General features: G+C 37.7%; 1 protein-coding gene and 1 long non-coding RNA gene across 4 annotated transcripts in view; one reads left to right on the top strand and one right to left on the bottom strand.

The window, feature by feature from the left end:
* Positions 1-19,279, bottom strand: part of CCSER1 (coiled-coil serine rich protein 1) — a 1,165,803-nt gene that overhangs the window by 25,243 nt on the left and 1,121,281 nt on the right. The window lies entirely within an intron of this gene.
* LOC127046685 (uncharacterized) lies at positions 6,277-10,304 on the top strand. The gene is made up of 3 exons (XR_007773156.1): positions 6,277-6,405; positions 8,367-8,711; positions 10,160-10,304. It is a non-coding gene; the product is annotated as an uncharacterized LOC127046685 (long non-coding RNA).

The following is a 19,279-nucleotide window of genomic DNA, read 5'->3' as shown; positions in this document are numbered from 1 at the left end:
CAGGTTTTCCTATATTACCTGCACTGATAAACCAAAGACAACTCTTCCTTGTTTTTATTTTTTCATACCCGGTGAAGGAGAAAGTCTTGCAGTGTTCCATCAGGTTAAGTACGGTACATAGGTCTTTGTTCTCCAGGTTTGTGGCCTTCAAAAATACTGTGTTTATTACTTCAACAAACTATTTTCCTTTCGTAATCTGCAGCAATTTCAGTGTTCAGCTGATCTGAAAATGTTTCATAATGGAGAGGAAACACTCCTGGGATACAGAACTGCTGCAATGATGAGATACAATATACAGGCAGAAAGTAAAAAAACCAACAACAAACCAAAAAAACTCCTCCATCTACCCTCTGTTGTGAATTCTAGTAAATATTTACAACCTGTTCTGTCAATACTAATGTTCAGAGCATTTATCAAGGGTGTTATATAGAAGAGAATGTACAGAAGCAAAATCTATTAAACGTTCTCTCTTTAACCCAGGCTAAAACAATCAAGCAATGATTTCTTCACTAGCAAGGTAGCAAATTCCAATGTCTCTCCCATAGATACTCAGTCCAATGTGGTTTTCTATAGCATAGGTGAGAAACTGCTTTTTATCCTATTTCTGAGCCAAAGAAATAGCAAGGACAGGATTCTTAAGTGAGGCACAAATGCTTATCTTCTGATTCCTTACAATTTTAGGGATAAACGCCATCACAACACACAATGCTACTTGTTTGAAAATAAATCTAAACCACTGAAAGTACCAAAGAGCAGTTGATTTTAGCCCCTGACTCAGCAAAATTTATTTTAAGCACAGGCTTAAGTATCATGATCTTCAATGGGACTTCCTCTTATTTACTGCAATGGCACATGGTTAAAATGCTTTGCTGATGAAATAAAGATGGAATTGCTCGCATGCTTTAAGTTAAGCTTGTGCTTACGTGCTTTGCTGAATCAGGGACAAACTGTAAATAGAGGGTATTGCAACTTTGTAATAGAATACAAACTGATATGGTAAATCGTGTAATAAGTTTTAGAATTTTCTCAATGGGACCTGTTCCTAATTACCAGGACGGAAGGATCCCAGGATTCACAAAGAATGTAGGATTGAAGTTGTGATGTAACAACTTCATTGCTGCTGCACAGACTGAGCCAGTATTGTGCAGTGCATATTAGCAGATAATTCAGTTTTTTTCCTCTTCAAATGCCCCCTGTTCCATGAAGCCTAGTGAGGAGTGAAGTTTGAAAACACTATAAATGATCATGTTCTGGGCGACATTAATTTATTGATGTACTTCTCCAGTCATGAAACTGATACAAGAGAATTTTGGAATTAGTGCTGTGGTTCTATTACTTCGTAGCTCTTGCATTGCAATTGTACTTCTTACATACATATATACATAAAGCCACAAAAAAAATGGTCTATGAATGTAACTTTATGTAGCAGACTACAAAACTCCAGATACACTATTTTTAAAAAAACCATTAAATGTCATCTTGGCAATTCCATTTCTTTTAAGAATACATCTTAAACAAAGCTAGATGTTTGTTCACTTATTTCCTAACAGGCACAACACACACATAGTCAACGGGAGCAGGTCATTCATGGAGTACCGTCCCTGATTTCAGAGGCCTTATACCCAACAATGAATTTCACCTCTGACTCCTCTGGCTGCATCTAAACTACAAAGGCTGTACTCTGCATCTACAAAAAGATGCGAAAGGGCACCTTGGGACATACGATTTTGTACACAGAACTGTTGTCATAAGCACATGTTCACCTACTTCTCTGAAGCTCACTTGTGGCCTGCGCACACAGCTATTAGTATATTTTAGTAGGACTAAAAATATTGAAAAGATTAATTTACTCCATTCAGAGGATGCTCCTGAGTGTCCTTAAGATTATTCAAGGCTTCATGTTTTCCCGCTGCAACACTGAATCCAGCCTTTGAAACATCACAAAACTTGAAGCTTTGATGCTTGAGATTATTGACTTCCAGAATAACTTGCATAAGTGTAACAGGTTTCCAGATCTGTATATATTTTAATTCTGTATTTTTAATTTCTTTTGTTCTAAATAGCCATTCCACAAAGAAGGTATTTTTTAAATGACAGATTTATAGCACCATCTTGTACCTTCTCAAACAACACTCCTCCCTCCCGTGTACATTTAGAAGATAGCTGGATACTACAGAATCTTTCTTTGAATTTCTGAATTCCTTTATTCCTATTTTGCACACTGTTTTATTTTTGAAATTTCAAGACATAACAGTTTCAGGAAAAAAAGCACAACACATTTTGGCCACCAACTCTTTGCATCCCAGGCCAAATTTTCAGAGTTCAGGGGTGTGTGTGTGTGGTTGGTTTTTTGTTTGTTTGTTTTTTTTTACAACTGGCACATGCATTTCTGTACAGGAAATGTATACATGCAGACAGCCAGTTTGTATGTGTACAAATCGGTAATTGGATGCACACATGGCCAGTTGGGTACCAAAGTGGTCATGTGTGCATGAAAGTACTTGAATTGTATATGCCTATCAGATCTATGCTTATATGAATGAATGGCATGCAAATATCTATGTGCAATTATGTGAACCTGATTTTAAAAATCTGGCTTAATCTGTGCATTTATCACTGGGTGATGTTAAAGTGTCCATAGAAGATGCACTTATGGGACAGAATTCTTCTTGTACCTCCTTCCAAATACAATTGCATGAAGTATTAGACAATGGGATATTTTATTTTGGATTCAAATTAAGGATCAAATCTTTCAGTCCTAATTTAGGCAAAATTTATTTCCTTCAGTGAGTCAGTACTACAGAATTGGGTCTAGTTAAATTGAAATTGCTTTTGCTATATATATATCTCAATGTAATAACTGTATTCATTACAGAAATTGCCATCTACAGTTCTCAGTTTTGACTGAATTTCTAAATTCACATTTTAATATTTGAAGTCAATTAACTCATGAAGTGATCAGGGAAAGGTCAAGTGCCATCTGTTCTATCACTAGGTAGCATTCTTTGCCAAAATTGCATAGAAAAAATCCAGAGGTTTCCGCTGAATTGTCTGACACAAGGGAAGACAATGATGTTAAGATAAAGAAACAATGATATGTAATGGTTTTCAGAAATGAGGTTGTTGCAACTTTTACATTTGTTTCAAAAGACATCTTTGTCTCAAGTCCTGTACCTGTTCATAATACACAGCTTTGACAATGGTAGTTTCATCATGCTAGTAAGACCCAGCATTTCTGCTCAAATGTTTTTGCTTAGTAAAAATGAATGTTCACCTTCAAGGGCGCAGAGAAATATTGCCATAGAGACCACCTATTTTTAGAAAGAACTATCAAACATTCATCTAGTGCTTTGTACTTTTTCCCTCTTGATCAGCATAGCTGTGGTGAGTAACATTTTGGCAGAGAGAAGGGAAGCATTATCGACAAGTGAATTGTGAAATATAAACAACACAAAACAAAGAATGTGCACAGACATTCCAAAGAAGGTATCCAGGTGTGGTTCTAACTTCCAGAGGTGAGCTTCCTCAGTCTCCTCATTGTTATGGAAAATATTAGTTCCCGCCATTCACATGGAATGTTGGTTGTACTATTAATGTTCAGCTACATTTTCAGTGAGCCAAACTGGAATTTAGATGCATGATTTCCATTTAGCCTTATGGAGGAAATGCAAAACTGTAATACCAATACTACACATTGAATGCTTAAGCTCAAACAGAGGCAATCTTTGCCATCAACTTCTGATTATTTTATGTTTCCTTTTGACAATGTTTGTCCATTAGATCTACTGAAACTGCTTAGTATAGCTCTATTTCACTGTAGTGATGCAGCAAAACACTTAAGGAGTAATGTTAGGCACATATTTTACGTTCCATTTTTGAGTCACCATCAGATAGGAGGGAGATAAAAATAGAAGACAAAGCTACCCACTACAAGTACGTTTTGTACGACAGGAAATAATATAATAGATAACTTGTCTCCACCCCTTAAAACATCAGACTATCTGTTGAAATACACAAAATGACAGGACTCAAATAAGGTTACCCTCCAAAACAAACAGGAAGTGGAAAAGAGGAGACTGGAAGGGAATGTTAAAAAGGCAATGAAATGGGAAGGCAAGAAGAGAAGTTAAGAGTGAGGAAAAGTCAGACAGAAGGGTAAAGCAATAAAATGACATGAAAATGTTCAAATGATGGCGGAGGGAAAGGGAAAGAGCAATGGTGCAGGGGACAATAATTCTTAACAGGGGAAGGAAGTTTGATCCTGTGATTAAGGCACTAGACTGGAATGTAGGAGAACTAAGTTGAATTCCAGGCTGTGCCAGCCCTCCTGTGTGTCCTTGGGCAAGTCCCTTACTCTCTGTGTCTCAGTGCCCCAGCTGTATAATGAGGTCAATAACACTTTCTTTTTCCCCTTCCCTTTGCTTGTCTTACCTATTTACATTTGTAAACTTTGGGGTGAGGGCTGTCTCTAGCATATGTATGTACAGAGCCTAGCACAATGGGAAACCAATCGAGACCGCTGCATGGTACTGTAATATAAATAACAACAGTGTAAAAGCCTTTGCCCTTTATGTGCTGAAAGTTACCTTGGAATGATTAGAAATGGGGATCCTCTCTGAATAATGTTTTATGGGAGAGGTTAATTCTTTTGACAGCTTTATTTTCTTCTTCATTAGGCAGCGCCTGCATCCCCCTCATTTTGGAGCAACAAGTCTAGTCACTTTGTCAGATTCTAACCCTGTGATGAGTTTTGATTAGTATATGCCACCTGAACTAGGTCTGTGCTACAACTATCTTCTCAAGCTTATTACCTGTTCAAAAATGATTTGCATAATTGGTATACGTTGCTTTAGGATGCATAGACGTTCTTACCATCTACACAATAAAACATACACTTTAAACTGTCCCTTTTGTGTCAATCCAGGAGCGCTGAAGGACCTGAAAATAAATGGGGCACTATCGACAGGTTAGGAAAGACCTCAGAAAATTATTTTCCTATTCTATTAATTTAACAAAGCAATGACTTGTATTAAATGCCAGCTGTGCAGCCCGGTTAACGTTCTTATTTTGCTGGAGATAAATATGTAAAAGGAGAGATCATTTTAGTGTCCCACAGCAACATCCACTTGAAATACCACTACTGTGGCTGTTATTGTCTATGTTGCAAAATAAATCCAAAGTGGTTCCATTCAGAGCTGTGTTGACTTACTGTTGTTTCACTCCATGAGCACAGAAACTTATTGTCTACTAATGTTTGAGCTCATTTCTCACAAACTTGTATCATCCATACCTCTAACCCTACTATGAGCCACATGCTGTGACTTTTATTCTAATTCTGTAACATCTTAGTCCACAAAGAGTCCCACTGAGTGTAATGGGACCACCTGTGAAATAAGGTACCACTCAGTGGGAGTAAGGTTATTAGGATGCAGCCGTAAATATTTATTCTTTTTCATATATACAATGTTTATCAGTATTAGTTCCTTCCTGGACCCTAGGAAAAATGGTTTTGAAATGGGAAAATCACTTTACCATATTAGCAGCATGGGTTAATCTGATTGATACAATGGCTTCTATCCAGAAGAGCTAGGATTATAGAACTTGATTGTGATGTGTATTTGCTATAACATGATAATTATGTGATGCCCCCATATCTGACAAGATTTTGCAAACAGTGCAATTCTAGGAATAAAAAGAATAGCTAAACCTTAATAAATCTGAATGAGTTAATAGGAGGGACAGATTTAGAACTCACGCCCTGTAATCTGGGGTAGTGAATGGAGTTACTCCAGATAAACACTGGCGTAAATGATCTTAGATTCTGGCACACAGAATTGCTTTAGGCCTGCACCATATTCAAAAAAGGTTTGTGTGGGTCCCGCTGCCCAATGAATCTGAGCAGTGCTAGATCTGTTGAAGGGCCTATTGCTTCCACAGTTGTGTGTGCCTAGGGGAGTGAACATGGAAGAAGCAGAGAAGAAGGAGATACAGGAATAGGAAATACCAGGTATAACTGAATTGCAGTATGTAGAATTTTCTATTTTGCATTTTTCTTGCTAAATGTATAGCTTAACATATTGCTGTTTCATGTCACAAAATATATAACATTAAAATTTACAGGATGTGAAATGCAGCCAAGTGAAAGATATTATTAATTTATTCATTTCTTAAATTATTTCAGTTTTTAACCATAAAGCCCTAATGTTCCAGTAATGCAAGACCCCCCACTCCTTTTTAATTAAATCTACATCTGTTTTTTTTTCTTGGTCCGGAATCAAATCCCAAAGTGAGGATTTGCAGGGACTAGCTAGACAATGCACTGGAGTCATCAAGTGGGCACATTTGGGAGAAAAGCTACTGCTACAAATCTGTCAGAAGACGACTCATTCATGCTTTATTAAAAAGGTAAGAATGCATTTAAAAACATGAGAAATATATTAGCTTCAGTGATCCTTTAAAGTATATATAATTTATGTTTTTAAATGGACATTTTTCAACTCTTATCTGACCATGAAAAGAAATTAGCTGGAAGTACTGCTTTTCCCCCCTTCCCTTTTTAAATCTACGTATATATGGCAGAAATGGAGACTGGGCACAGTGTACCTCTTTATACAGGTTAGGGATTTCCATTATCTAGGTTTACTCAATTTATTCTTTTTAGACCGTGAAGAAGATTCATTAGGAGTTTTTGAAGTTGAATTAATTTGCTTCCTATTCTGTGCTGTGTGTCACCTACAAAATCTTTTTTAAAAAATTAAACCAAATGCAGCCTGTTTTTGACAAGCTGATCTGAATGAATTGTTTGTGGAAGTGTTTTCACATTAAACAAGAAAAACAAGGAGAGAAAGACACTTGAGTCTTATATATATGTAGTGGTTAATGCCAGAGATTGGACCACAAAATAGACAGCACTATAGAAACGTCTACATCATTTACAAAACACGTGGACAGAAAACAAAATGTATTAATATTTTTCAGAACCCCTTGCAATTTTTTCAATAACCCAAGAAAATAAAAATCTTGAGAATTCATCTAATGCAATACCCTCTCCACATACAGGAAGAGAACTCAGTAACAAAACAAGTTGGCAAATTATTTTTAATCTACAGGTACATTTGGTGATTGAGTGCTTTGGAATGGAGAAAGAGGACAAGGAAATTCTTAAGCTTTCTATCTGAAAACACTGCACTTTTTCTTCCCCAGAAAAATGAAAAACAGTAATCAGTCAGCTCTGACAGTAATAACTCAAGCAAATGTCAACAATGTTTCTTGTGAACAGTGATCTGGCTTGCAACCATGAGATAAAGTTTTACTGGCAGAGAGCTGTGAAACTTGAAACATTGGTCACAAAAGCTGAGATACAAAGTGGCTGGTTGTGTGCAGACTTTGTCAGAATGTGTCGAAGGTGCTTTATGACTTATCACATGCTGTTCGCAACAATGAAATAATGCTGCAGATAAGAGAGGAAGCATACATTTTATTTGTGCATTGAAAATATTAATAGGAGCAAGGTCAATGTGGCAGAGAACTAAATTACTGTAGGGTCTGTGGATTTAGACACCATACGACATGTATGTCTTATCATGCAGATTTTAATTACCTCAGGAGAACACTTCGTATATTGACTGTTTTCCATCAGAAAACATGCATTTCTCATGACGCCCTCTTCATTGGTGATAACATTGTATGTAATGTAATGTTTACCATGAGAGATTGTTTAATGCAGAAAGGGGTTGGTTGTAATACATTGGACAGGATAAACAAACCAATAGCTAAACAACTTTATACAGACATTGTGACAAGCCAGGCAGTTTGGATTTTGCCTTTGGCAAAATCTCATTCGTGGTGATTCAGTTTTGCAAAGGATACTTTAGTTTTGGGTGTATTTCACATTTGTCCTCTGATTATCTGTATCTCTCATACTGCAATAATGGTTTTCTTTTCCACTTCCTAATTTTTGGCCTGCTTCAAGAATTGCAAAAAATACAGTGAGCTAGAGTCAGAATTGCAGAACTATTTATGAAAGCCTTCAGTGAATTCCTGAGGACCATCCTTTTATGAAACATTTACATTTCAATCATGCCACCATACTTTGGGTAAAATCCTTGCCTGACTGAAATCGATGGGAGTTTTGCCACTGACTTCGTGGTAGTCATGATTTTACCCTTTCTCTAGTTATATGATACTTGTATTAGTGTCTAGATTGTAAGTCCTTTGCAACAGGGATCTGTTGCACCCTGACTTTCAACTGTGTATCACCCAGCCTTTCATTCTCATATGTTCCAATTATATACCTCTCTCACTGAAAGGCCGTGTCTGTAATTGCCCCATGAAATATTCTTTTTCTACCTATGGTGTCTTCTTAGGACATGTGCAGGAGGAGCAATGGTCGCCCCTGAATCTTTCTAGAAGAATGGAGACAAGTCACCACCATCTCTCTCTACCTCAGCCCTTTCCCTCAGGTTCACCTTTCAGCCAATGTTGACAGGCCCTGTGGGATTTATCCACGCACAGACCTACATGCAGTGCCAAATTCTCCCTCCAACCAGCATATCCACCCAGAAGCCTGCATTTGGGCAACATCTATCATCAAACGACTGACATGGGACATCCTTTTAACCAAAACAAGGAGTGCCATCAGGACCTCTGAGGACACTTCCTTATACCTGCAAACTTTCTCCTCCCTTCCAGAGTTGGAAGCAACGATAAAGGTAGTTTGGAGTGGGGTAGCCAGGGCCTGGTGGAGAGTTAGGTTTACAATCGACAAAGAAATTTTATCCATTTACTTAAAGACAACAATGAATAATGTTTAATAATTTAAAACTACTTTCTACAGTATGCACCATTCATTTTGAAATGTCCATTTAAAATTTCTGAGCTACAGAAGACCAGTTACTCAGCAGAAGTAAACTGACATATCACCATCAACTTCCATAATTCTTCAACAATTTACAGCGACTGAAGAGCTGATCCATGTCGTCCTGAGAACATTGCCTATAGCTTACAGGCAAGCACATGGAGCAGTGTGTCCTCTTTGATTGTTTCAAGGAGAATTTTTCTCAAGATTTACACTTAACCCACAGTATGTTGGGAGGAAAGGACTGTGGGTGCCTGCTCCGTGCTGTGTGGCTACTTATACAATATAAACAATTAAGAAAGCTCATTGTTTACTTCACTATTAAGTCTAAATATCTTGGACTGAGGAATTCTTCAGTAACCCTGCAACATACTGTGATGGTACCTTTCCATAAATATGAAATGTAATGTTCTGCTTTTCATAATTTGCAGGGGCAAACAATTAAACTTAGCCCAGCATTTTCCTGTATTAACCAATACTGATTTGATTTCAAGTCTCAGCAGCTGCTGAAATATTTCACCAAGGCTTTATCCTGATCCCACTGAAGTAACTGAAAATTCTGACACTGACTTTGATGGAAGGTAGAAAAAGGCCCCAAAAGAGGAAGGGAAAATAACGATGGCTCAAGGCAAGTTCTAAAAAGATATTTCAGTATTCACAGAGTAGAAAGTCATCCCAGGGCACCACTTAAACCTCACTTAATCCTTTTATGCAGGTTGTGAGAATTAAGTAATGCACAGTGCCATGTGTCAGTCTTCTGGGCTATGGTTAATTTCACCCTGGGGGATCAATTGCAAGGTAACCAGTGACTAAATATGGAATTCTTGGCTGTGATGGGGACTGAGACATGGAATGAAATGGCAATAATAATTGCTTGATACAGTTTAGGCAAAATTCCACAGACATATCTCATTTTAGAGTTTTAAATTCTCCTCCCACCTTGGGCTGCCTACTGCTGCAAACTAGTATGCTACAAATCAAACAATGAAAAGGAAATGCTGTGATGGAAAGCAGTTAAATTTATCTATGCAGATCACCATTCTAAGTGTTAGTTTAATTAACTGAACTGCTAAAATTATTGTTAACATTCCTGGAGTTTTCTTGATGTCGTCAGTTTCTCCTTTAATAGGCAACATAACACAACAGATAAAGGAAGTCGGCTGACTGATATGATGCACTACATTCTATAAGCTTTTGAAGGGAAAGGTTTCCTCCTACCCCCTCTCCCACTTTTTGAGTATCCCTTTTTTAGGCTCTTTCTGCATCTGAGACGCATGCATGAATGTGTGATTCTCTCTCCAGTGGCTGACAAAGTTCCAAAGGAGAAGATTCATCATACTCAGAAGCTCCATAAAGAAAGCTGGATCCCATCTACGATCTCATACATTTTATGAGATCAACACTGAAGAGGTTATAGTCAAGCAGTTAAGGTCACCTTTGTTCTCTTCTTCAGGTAAGATAATGACCAACCACTCTCATCTTGAGTTGGCAAAAATATCTTGCATTTGAAAGACTAGTTAAATTTGCACAGACCCTTTTTTGTCCTTTACACCCACCCCCACACACAAAATCAAAGGAATGGGGGCTAAAATGGGGGAAAGTTACTCACAAGTCTTATATGCATTCAAAGAATAGAGAAAGAAACTTTGGCTCTGATCTAGCAAAGCTCTTCAGCATGTATATGACCCCACTTCACCTTGAGTATGTATGTTAGTTTATTTATTTCAGTTATGTTTCTCACAATGATGGCCATTATTTAAAAGAGAGTACCAACAACAAGAACAGAATACACCTACTGCTATTACACAGCAAGATAGGGAATTATCCCGGAGTGATGGCTCTGAAACAGGATATATTTCAGACATATTGGTAAGGACAGGCTGTCAAATTGCAAGAGCCTAGTATAAAAGTGTGCTTGGTGACACATACACTCCTTGACAAATACCAATAATTAGCACAGGCCTTGAAACACTGATTGCATTTTATGAAGTTGTAGTTAGTGGCAGAATTAGCAAGAGGTGTGTTTTCCATATATTATATAAGCTGCATTTGCACAAAATTTTAAAGAAACGCTGTTAAAATTTCATAAAAGAACTATATTAAGATAACAATGAGGTTGCACACATTCAGCATGCAACTGAGTTAGCCACACACCTCCTGGGTAACCAAGACCATGCAGAGAGAAAGATTAAAGAGTTTCCTCTACAGCCTTAGCTAACAGCCAGTTGGCTTTTAGCTCATGTGGTAGAGGCTCACGGACTAAGTTCCAGAGGTCCCTGGTTCGATCCTGCCTGCCGATGATCAGGGTCTATCGGTGTTGCACATGCAGTGGCAACCTTCCTTCAAACATGGATAAAAGTGCTAATAAAAATCAGACTCAGAGGTTTTACATGAGTATTGTATGATTTTCCACTCCATCTAATACTCTGTCAAACTATACCACATTTCACAAGAAAAAAAATCCAAGGTGCTTGTCATCACTGAGGACTAAGTCCCTGGTCCTATAGATGATTATGGTGGATGACTTCAATGGAGTTGAGGCAGCTGCAATAATTTACCAATGCAAACTCATGTGCAGGATTGGGATGCAAGTTTCAACTTTCTACTTATAGGTAGTCAGGTGCTAGAGCTGTTCAAAATATGTTGCTTTTTTTATAATGAGGAAAGTGTACATTTTCCCCTACTCTCCTTTCATTGGAACATAACTGAAAACTTTTTCCTCAAAAGAAAAAAAAGAGGAGAGATAATAGACCTGGGTAATATGGAAGTCACAAAAGAGTTGACAGTCATGACAAGAAGGATGAATATGAAACTTGTGCTCAAGAGGAAGAGAACATTGGTGGAGATTCAGCTGAGAATGCTCCTTTAATTAGTTGGAACTTTGGGATATCAATTTTGGATACAATGAGCTGAAAAAGTCTAAGTTGTTGCTGAAGATAAGACAGGTAGAAAGCGAGGAAAGATCAGAGAAAGTGAAAGAAGTGTGTGTATTTGTGAGTGCATATCATTCAATTCACAAATGTGGTACCCATGGAGAATGAAACCAACAGAGAACAGGAGACCATAATGGATTGATCTGACAGAAGAGGATCTAGCATTGTTGATCACAGAAGATGAATGAATAGAAAACCGAAACAAAATCAGGACAGCAAGGTAACCAAGACCTTGAGGTAAGATGCTAAACCTTTCACAGGTTTCTGATTTGGAGCAAATCTTGTGGATGTGTCTTCCCACAGACATAGCCTGTTCAGAATCAAATTCTACAAATAACGTTGTAGTGGAGGAGGAGTAATTTCTCCATCCAGCTGCTCATGGCTCTTGTATGATTTCATTAAAATTAGAAACCTTTCACAATCAAAGAAGCAGACTGCACTTACAGTCATGTGTGAAGAGGCTGGTATTATGTAATGGCAAAATTCAAATCCATAAATGTTAAAACTCTGGTTACAGTACATGGGAAATATAGCTTTTTGTCAGGAGCTGGTGTATTGTACTGAAAGATAAACATAAAGTTTCAGACGATATGGAAAGAGCTTTGGGAAATAAATAATTGGTACAATATAAGGAAAAAATATAAATGTAATGTGCCGGTAATGTTACAGGAGAAGATGCTAGACAGTCATCTCTTTTCCCTTTTTTTTCTTTTCTTTAACACTGCAGAAGTTCATTCGGTTGCACTTTTTCTGCAGTCCTCTAAGTTTCAAGAAATTCCTTTTGCTTTTTCTGTATAGTCCCATTGTGTTTTTGTTGGTTCATGTCTATGGTTGCACATTTTCATGTTAGTTTATATATGTGCTAACAAGAACAAGCAAGGACAATATTTTTTGCTGTTTTATGTTTTTAAATATATAGGAACATGATAGAAAGAAAGAGAGGTCCCCTGGCTAAAATAAACTATAATAATTTCAATCTCTGAAATCCTTTTACTAGAATCCTTTATGGATACAAAATTTGTATCTGCATCCGATCTACAATCCACAAAAATGATCTGCGAGCACCCACAGATATGAAGTGGATATCTGCATTTGCAGGGCTCTACCTGTTACTTCTCTAAAGAGGAGCCCAGAGACCAATGTATAGGGCCATGCCAGGCACCAAGCACATTTGTGGAGGGAGGTGGGAGGAATTCCTTCCCCTCAAATTGCAAACTCACTCTTCAGAGCCTACTTCCAACAAGTTGCTGGAATAGACTACTTGGATTCGTGCCCTCCACTCTTGACTTACAGGAAGGATGAGAGGGTCAAACATGTAGGGCATCCTCAAAATATTATATTCATAAGTTTGGTTGACTGGAGATTCGACTTTTCAACCCTGCGGATAAGAAAACAAAAAGGTCCAAGTGGTACTAACTCACCTTTTCCTTGTGATTGAGACAATCTGCTGATGCCATATGACTCTCTCTCTTGTGTGCACTCTTCAGCTATATATGGACATGTTTTGGTGATATATTACGGGATTCAAGTTCCAGATTTTTACGTATGCTTTCTATGCAATCAGCAAATAACCTTTTTTATCCTCTACCATGAATTAAATGGCCTACTATTGACATTGGAATGAAAAGACTACTTCAGGGTCACAGTTCAAAGCTCCGAGTAACTAAAATGACAAAAAAATGAAGTCTATAATGGTAGTTGAAAAACAATTGAAAATTATTACTGTAACTTTGTAGTCTATGAATTTTTATTGCAAGTGGAAGTATTTAACACTTTTTTGTTAGTAATGCAAAGTTTGGAGAAAACAATATTATGTGGAATTATCCTAGCTGTCACTCCATAATTTTCTATTGTAGTTAAGAATAGAATGAATGGTAGTCAGATCAAAGCAGATATTTACTAGGTCAAAACTGTGGTAGGTTTCCAAGTAATGTTGTTGGTGACCTAATAAATGCCAAGTTGATATGCTATTATACTGTGCACTGTAGAAAGGGCTTAAATCATTCATCTCATGACTATTAACAGCCTTCCACTAGGAGTGATTTTAAACAGCATAGTCTAAGGTAGATTTAAGAAAGAAACTGTACACCATCTATTCATACTCCCATACTGCCTTTTGGAAACTGCCTTCACACAACGTAGTTAAATTATCTGAAGGCTGCACATGTCATGTTACCCACCACAGTGTACTTCTTGCTTGTACAATGCATTTAAAATTTCTTTATCTGGAAATCTGCTTTTCCTACATTGAGGAGAAACAATTACAGCTTTTAATTGACACCATTTGTCTTCACTACTACAATTTAATTTTTAGTTTAACTTAACATATTCTAGAAATTTTGACTGGAAAAAACAGATATTTAATCACTGTTATTTAGAACAAGTTTATTTGTAGTTAAATGACTTCATTTGAGACGGACTTCAAATTTAAGGTATAATTATAGATGCTTCTAATCATCTGCATTTACAAGTATTTTTATAAAAATTCTCCTGCGTTAAGTTCCATTTACATAAATATTTTATTGTACATAGAAAAATGCATTGATCACCTTATAATTAAAAAGAAAAGTATGTATTACTAAATATGTTAGTGTGGTTTCTTCGATGAATAAATTCCATATTGAAATACTGTGCATCCATAAAAGCCTAATGTGATAGCAAGCCAGCTGAAATCTGATTCAGTGGTATATCCAGTTACACAACATGGATAACAAGGATGAAAACTAGCTTCAATCTGCAGTGTGTTCCCAGAATGCCCTATCAAATATACAGTGCTTTTGCAGCGGTTTCGTAAATCACAGCTATGTTATCTCTTGTACAGTACTTTAAAAAACTATTAATTTGGGGGTAATATTAAGAGATGCAATCTCATCTTACAGAAGCCAGTGCTATGATATGAAGAGCTCTCTTGACTCCCGTTAATTTCAAAGGGAGTTTATGATGATATGGGTTGATTCAAAGAACAAAGGAAGAACTGAAATAGCATGTTATGTAAATGAGTAGAACCATTACTTTGCTAAGAAATATAGGGTTAAAATGATTGGAAATAATACAGAAAAACAAAGCCCATTTGGAGCATATTAAGCATTAGATTGAATGAGTAGAATACTTGGTAAGCATTTAAACAGAACTTGGAGAAGTTTGAATATGGAGATAGAGTGACAACAGAGCATGCAGCAGAGAGATGGGATCCAATGAATAAATATGCAGGTTCCAGTAGTGCCCTCTCTTGGTGAATATTAATCCTATCCTCCCTGCCTCATCCATAAATATATTTACATATCTTTTGAACTCATTGATTCAATTCAATAACTTTCCTAGTAAGTTACTCCAAATCTTTATTACATTTAGAATGCAAAAGTTCTGCAGTTACTTTTAATTTCCAAATGCTGAGCTTAACTCTCCCATGCTTTCCCTTAGCTCTTACAACTGGTAGGGGAATGTAAAATTTTACCAAGAATATCAAACCAATCTCTGTTCACAATGGTACTGTCAGAAAATGTGTCCCACAAAACCAGATGTTGATTGAGTCCATTCCTACTGAAAGATCTTAAAAATAAAGCTTACACGGAACATGAAAGTGAAGATTTTATACTTCAAAATGTAGGTTCCCTACAATCTCCAAACATTATTTGGGAAGACTGAGCCAGAGCTAACCTATGCGAACCTGTTTTAGCATCTGCTAATCTCTCACAGTGAAGTACCATCAGACAAATTATTAAGAAAGTTAACACAAACTAATAAGCCTTCTGTTTAATGGGAATGTAGCCCAAGGTCCAGGGTGCTTCAACAGCAGCTGTGGGAACTACAAGTTGTAGACTACAACCTGCGGCATGTTGAGAGAGCTTCCTGGTTCCTGCCAGGATGTGCCCTCTGCTCCGCCAGCAGGAGGTCTCAGCACTGACGGAGCTGGGAGCAGGTAGCAGGAAGCAGAGAGAAGGCTGTGGGACTGTAATCCTGTTCTATGTTCTTTACAGAATAAAGCCTTGGGCCTGGTAGTTTGTCTGACTGGGTCTGGTCGGAGGTGAACACACACACACACACACACACACACACACACACACACACACCAAGGAGCTTCAGGGCCCAGTTTCCCAAAGTTGTGTAAAATGTTGCAAGGCAGGCTGCCCCTATATCTTGTACAACCTCATCCTGAGCCAGAGAACAGGAGGGAGGCTTCATGGCTACAGAAAAATTAAATATGGTCTTTCCCCACTTTTAAGAGAGAGGCATTATGAACAAGGTGAAAGAGCAGGCAAGCTGTCAGCAACATACTTGAATAAATAAGAGGCACAGATACTTAGTTTAATAATACAACAAGTAAACTCAATTTATAAGCCAGAAGAAAGAGCCAATGAATTCCACAGCTTTTATGGAGGCATGTCTGTACCTGACTGGAATCTTCAGTTTTACAATAATCTCAGCACTCTTACAACCTCTGTATAAGAATTAGATATCAAAGTTAATGAACAATGAAAAACGTGAAACAGAGGGACCTGTCTCCTTTGAAGAAACAAATAGGCCATTTAAGTCATTAAATATGGATAGCAACACCTGGAGAAGATAGCTCAACAGCAGAGTTTTATAAACTATTCTGTGATCATCTAGCTCTGGTGCTAAAAATAGTCTTTCAAGAGGGGAGGACAAAACACACCTGCATGATACCCAAGATAAAAAGGCCACATATTGTGTAACCTGAGCGCTCTCTCTGTTTAATGTAGAAATTATAATATGTGCCAAGATATTGGTGCACAAGATGGAGATGTACTCATATACCATCATGATTAGATTTCATAAGGAGGAAATTCTTGTCTTCTAGAATAAGAATTTTGGTACACCAAACAGAGAGACTGTTTAGCTCAACCTACTCTTGCTAGGACATTGCTGAATGCAAAGGAGGAGACTGACAGAGTGGAATGGGGATATCTGTTCCAAACATTATAGTTCTGACCCACCATTTGTAAAGGTACATTGGCATTGTTACTATTAACCTACAGCATGTATTCTGTGCAAAAGAAGCATATGAGATCCTGTCAATTTTCATAACTTGATCTATGCTTAAGTTATTAATCACACCTACCTCACAGTTGGCAGTCACGTATTATTGCTTGTATTACATGAACTGTATGAGCTATATAATCGCCTTACACATATAGCTACACAAAACTGAAATCCATTAAAAGTAATGCCAAAAAAGAATTATTTTTTGTTTTAGTATACACAGCTCTGCATGCAATACATCACCACAAAACATACTGTACAGAGCTGCAAAACTATGGATGTCACATCGAGCTGTTGTATTTGCCAAGGGAGAAAGGATCCAGAAAACACCATCAGGCATGAAATAATCTAGAGCTCAGGGAAATCAGAGATGATCTTCATATATCCCTACCATGTCCAAGTACAGTGCTCCTAACGCTAATGTTTATATCCTGGAGAATTAGGATACACAGGAATGTAAAGCAGAAGATAGGGCAGCCCTAAATCATGGTTTCTGTGCAACGTTATGATGGCTTTGCTGAGGAATTTACAATTTTACATACTATTTCCCCCTTGTGATTGCTCCATGTAAATGGTGAGTTGTACCAGATTGGCCCTGTTCAGTGGTATAACATCATACCTCTGAGCTATGTACAGTATTGCTATCATTGCCAGTTTTCTGTAGTCCCTGTAGTAAGTCAGATAATTTTTCTTAGCTGGTCAGTGTGTTACCTATGGAAACATATGTCCCATTTATTTCTACTGTTTTGAAGGAGGGCTTACTTGTTTTGCTGCTACAGATTATTTTCTCATTCATGATTACTGAGCCTCCTCTTTTGTGAAACAGAGCTAGGAAAAACAAACCAAAGAGCCAAATCAAACGTACTAAAACGCCCTTTGTTAAAATTTATTAAGGTAATAAACCATTCACTTATCACTTCAGAACAGTCCACCTATGGCTTTTCCCTCTTCCTGTATATTTACTGGCTTGCATGGACACTATATGGGCACATTTTCATATCTTATTCACAAAATCAGAATTTCAGTATCTAATGATTACAGTGGATTTATCAATATTGTATCTTTAGTTTCCAAGTTTCCCTCTGGCATTTTTAAAATGCACTGTAACTAGTAACCGAAATTCTCTTCTGTATTACTGGAAAACAACTATAAGAAGCCAAAGTCGCTTTTTAACTGCTGCTACAAAGTAAAACAGAGCTCAGAGGATAACAACAAAGAAATGAGAATCTGAGTCTCATTAATAGCCAAGTAATCATTGTCACAGACATGGCTGGAAGTCTGTATAAACATGAGAGACCTTCTTTAAATAGCAATTTTGAAAAGTTTAATATAAAGCTGGCTGACAGAATCTGCTCTGAATAAAGTTTTGAAGCACTTCAGCATCAATAGCATGACATTAATTTGTGCTACAAAATGAACCCAGTATTCTGAGCTCAAGCTGTTCATAAAAACAGAGACCTGGAACTCAAGACAAATCATCTCAAATCTAAGGTAGGAAAATGAAAACTACTCATGAATGCAAATGCTCAGGTCTCCCTGCCATAAAGAAAGTGCATGGATTCCTCCTTTAGATTCCCCATTAAGCTTTGGTCTGTGACTCTCATGCTTTCAGGTCCAAGTACTTACATGGGTCTCTATTTTCTTGTCATTAAAAAAAAAGACCTAGTCATTATTTAGAGCAAGGAAAAAAGAAAAAAACAAGGTAAAACCAACAGAGACCTGAGGACATGAGAATATTCTCACCGCATTGTGTGTGTGTGTGTGTGGAGGGTTCTTTACCCAGCTTTGGAAAAAAAGGGGCACTGCCCATTTAAGAGGTCCCTTACAACCAGTGGGGAAGAGAAAGCTGCAGACCTAGATCTCTTAGTATCCAATCCGAGGAACATTTCTGGGCACAGTGCACACCAACTTCCATAATGCTATGGTAGGGGGGGCAGACGAAAGGATTTGTCCAGTAAGGATAATAATTGATACAGAAATGAGACCTATTGGAGAGGGCCCCTCTTGATTCATGGTGATGAAAAAACCACTCACAATACACCAATTTGTTCTGGTTTTCAAGAAAGGGGTTACAAAATAGAGGCTACCGGGCACAGGAATTTGTTCCCACTCTTTCAGGATAGGGGCTGCAACAGCTACAGGCTGCAGCCCAACTAGTGCTAGAGGCCACAGCAATTCAGGCAATTGGGTAATGGCATTCAAATGCATACAGGACATCAGTAAGACCCCAGGTACAAATTCTGAGCTATATTTTCTTGTATATCCACCTTCAGGTAATACAAACAGGCCAAGCAAGCAGTGCTGTGGACTTTTGGGCACAGTATTGTATACTGGGCACACAGGCAGGGTTTCCAGGTCATTGGGCAGTTCACATCTGAGCCTAGGGAGTGTGGCATGGTAGGTGCCATGGAGGGAGGGCATGGCATGCTATGGCATCAGCTAATGCCCCTTGCTACATTGTTTGGCAGCCTGGGAACAGACGATAGGT

Source organism: Gopherus flavomarginatus, chromosome 3 (assembly GCF_025201925.1).
Source record: "Gopherus flavomarginatus isolate rGopFla2 chromosome 3, rGopFla2.mat.asm, whole genome shotgun sequence".
In the NCBI taxonomy this organism is placed as follows: Eukaryota; Metazoa; Chordata; order Testudines; family Testudinidae; genus Gopherus; species Gopherus flavomarginatus.
This window is presented reverse-complemented; position numbering and strand designations above follow the sequence as displayed.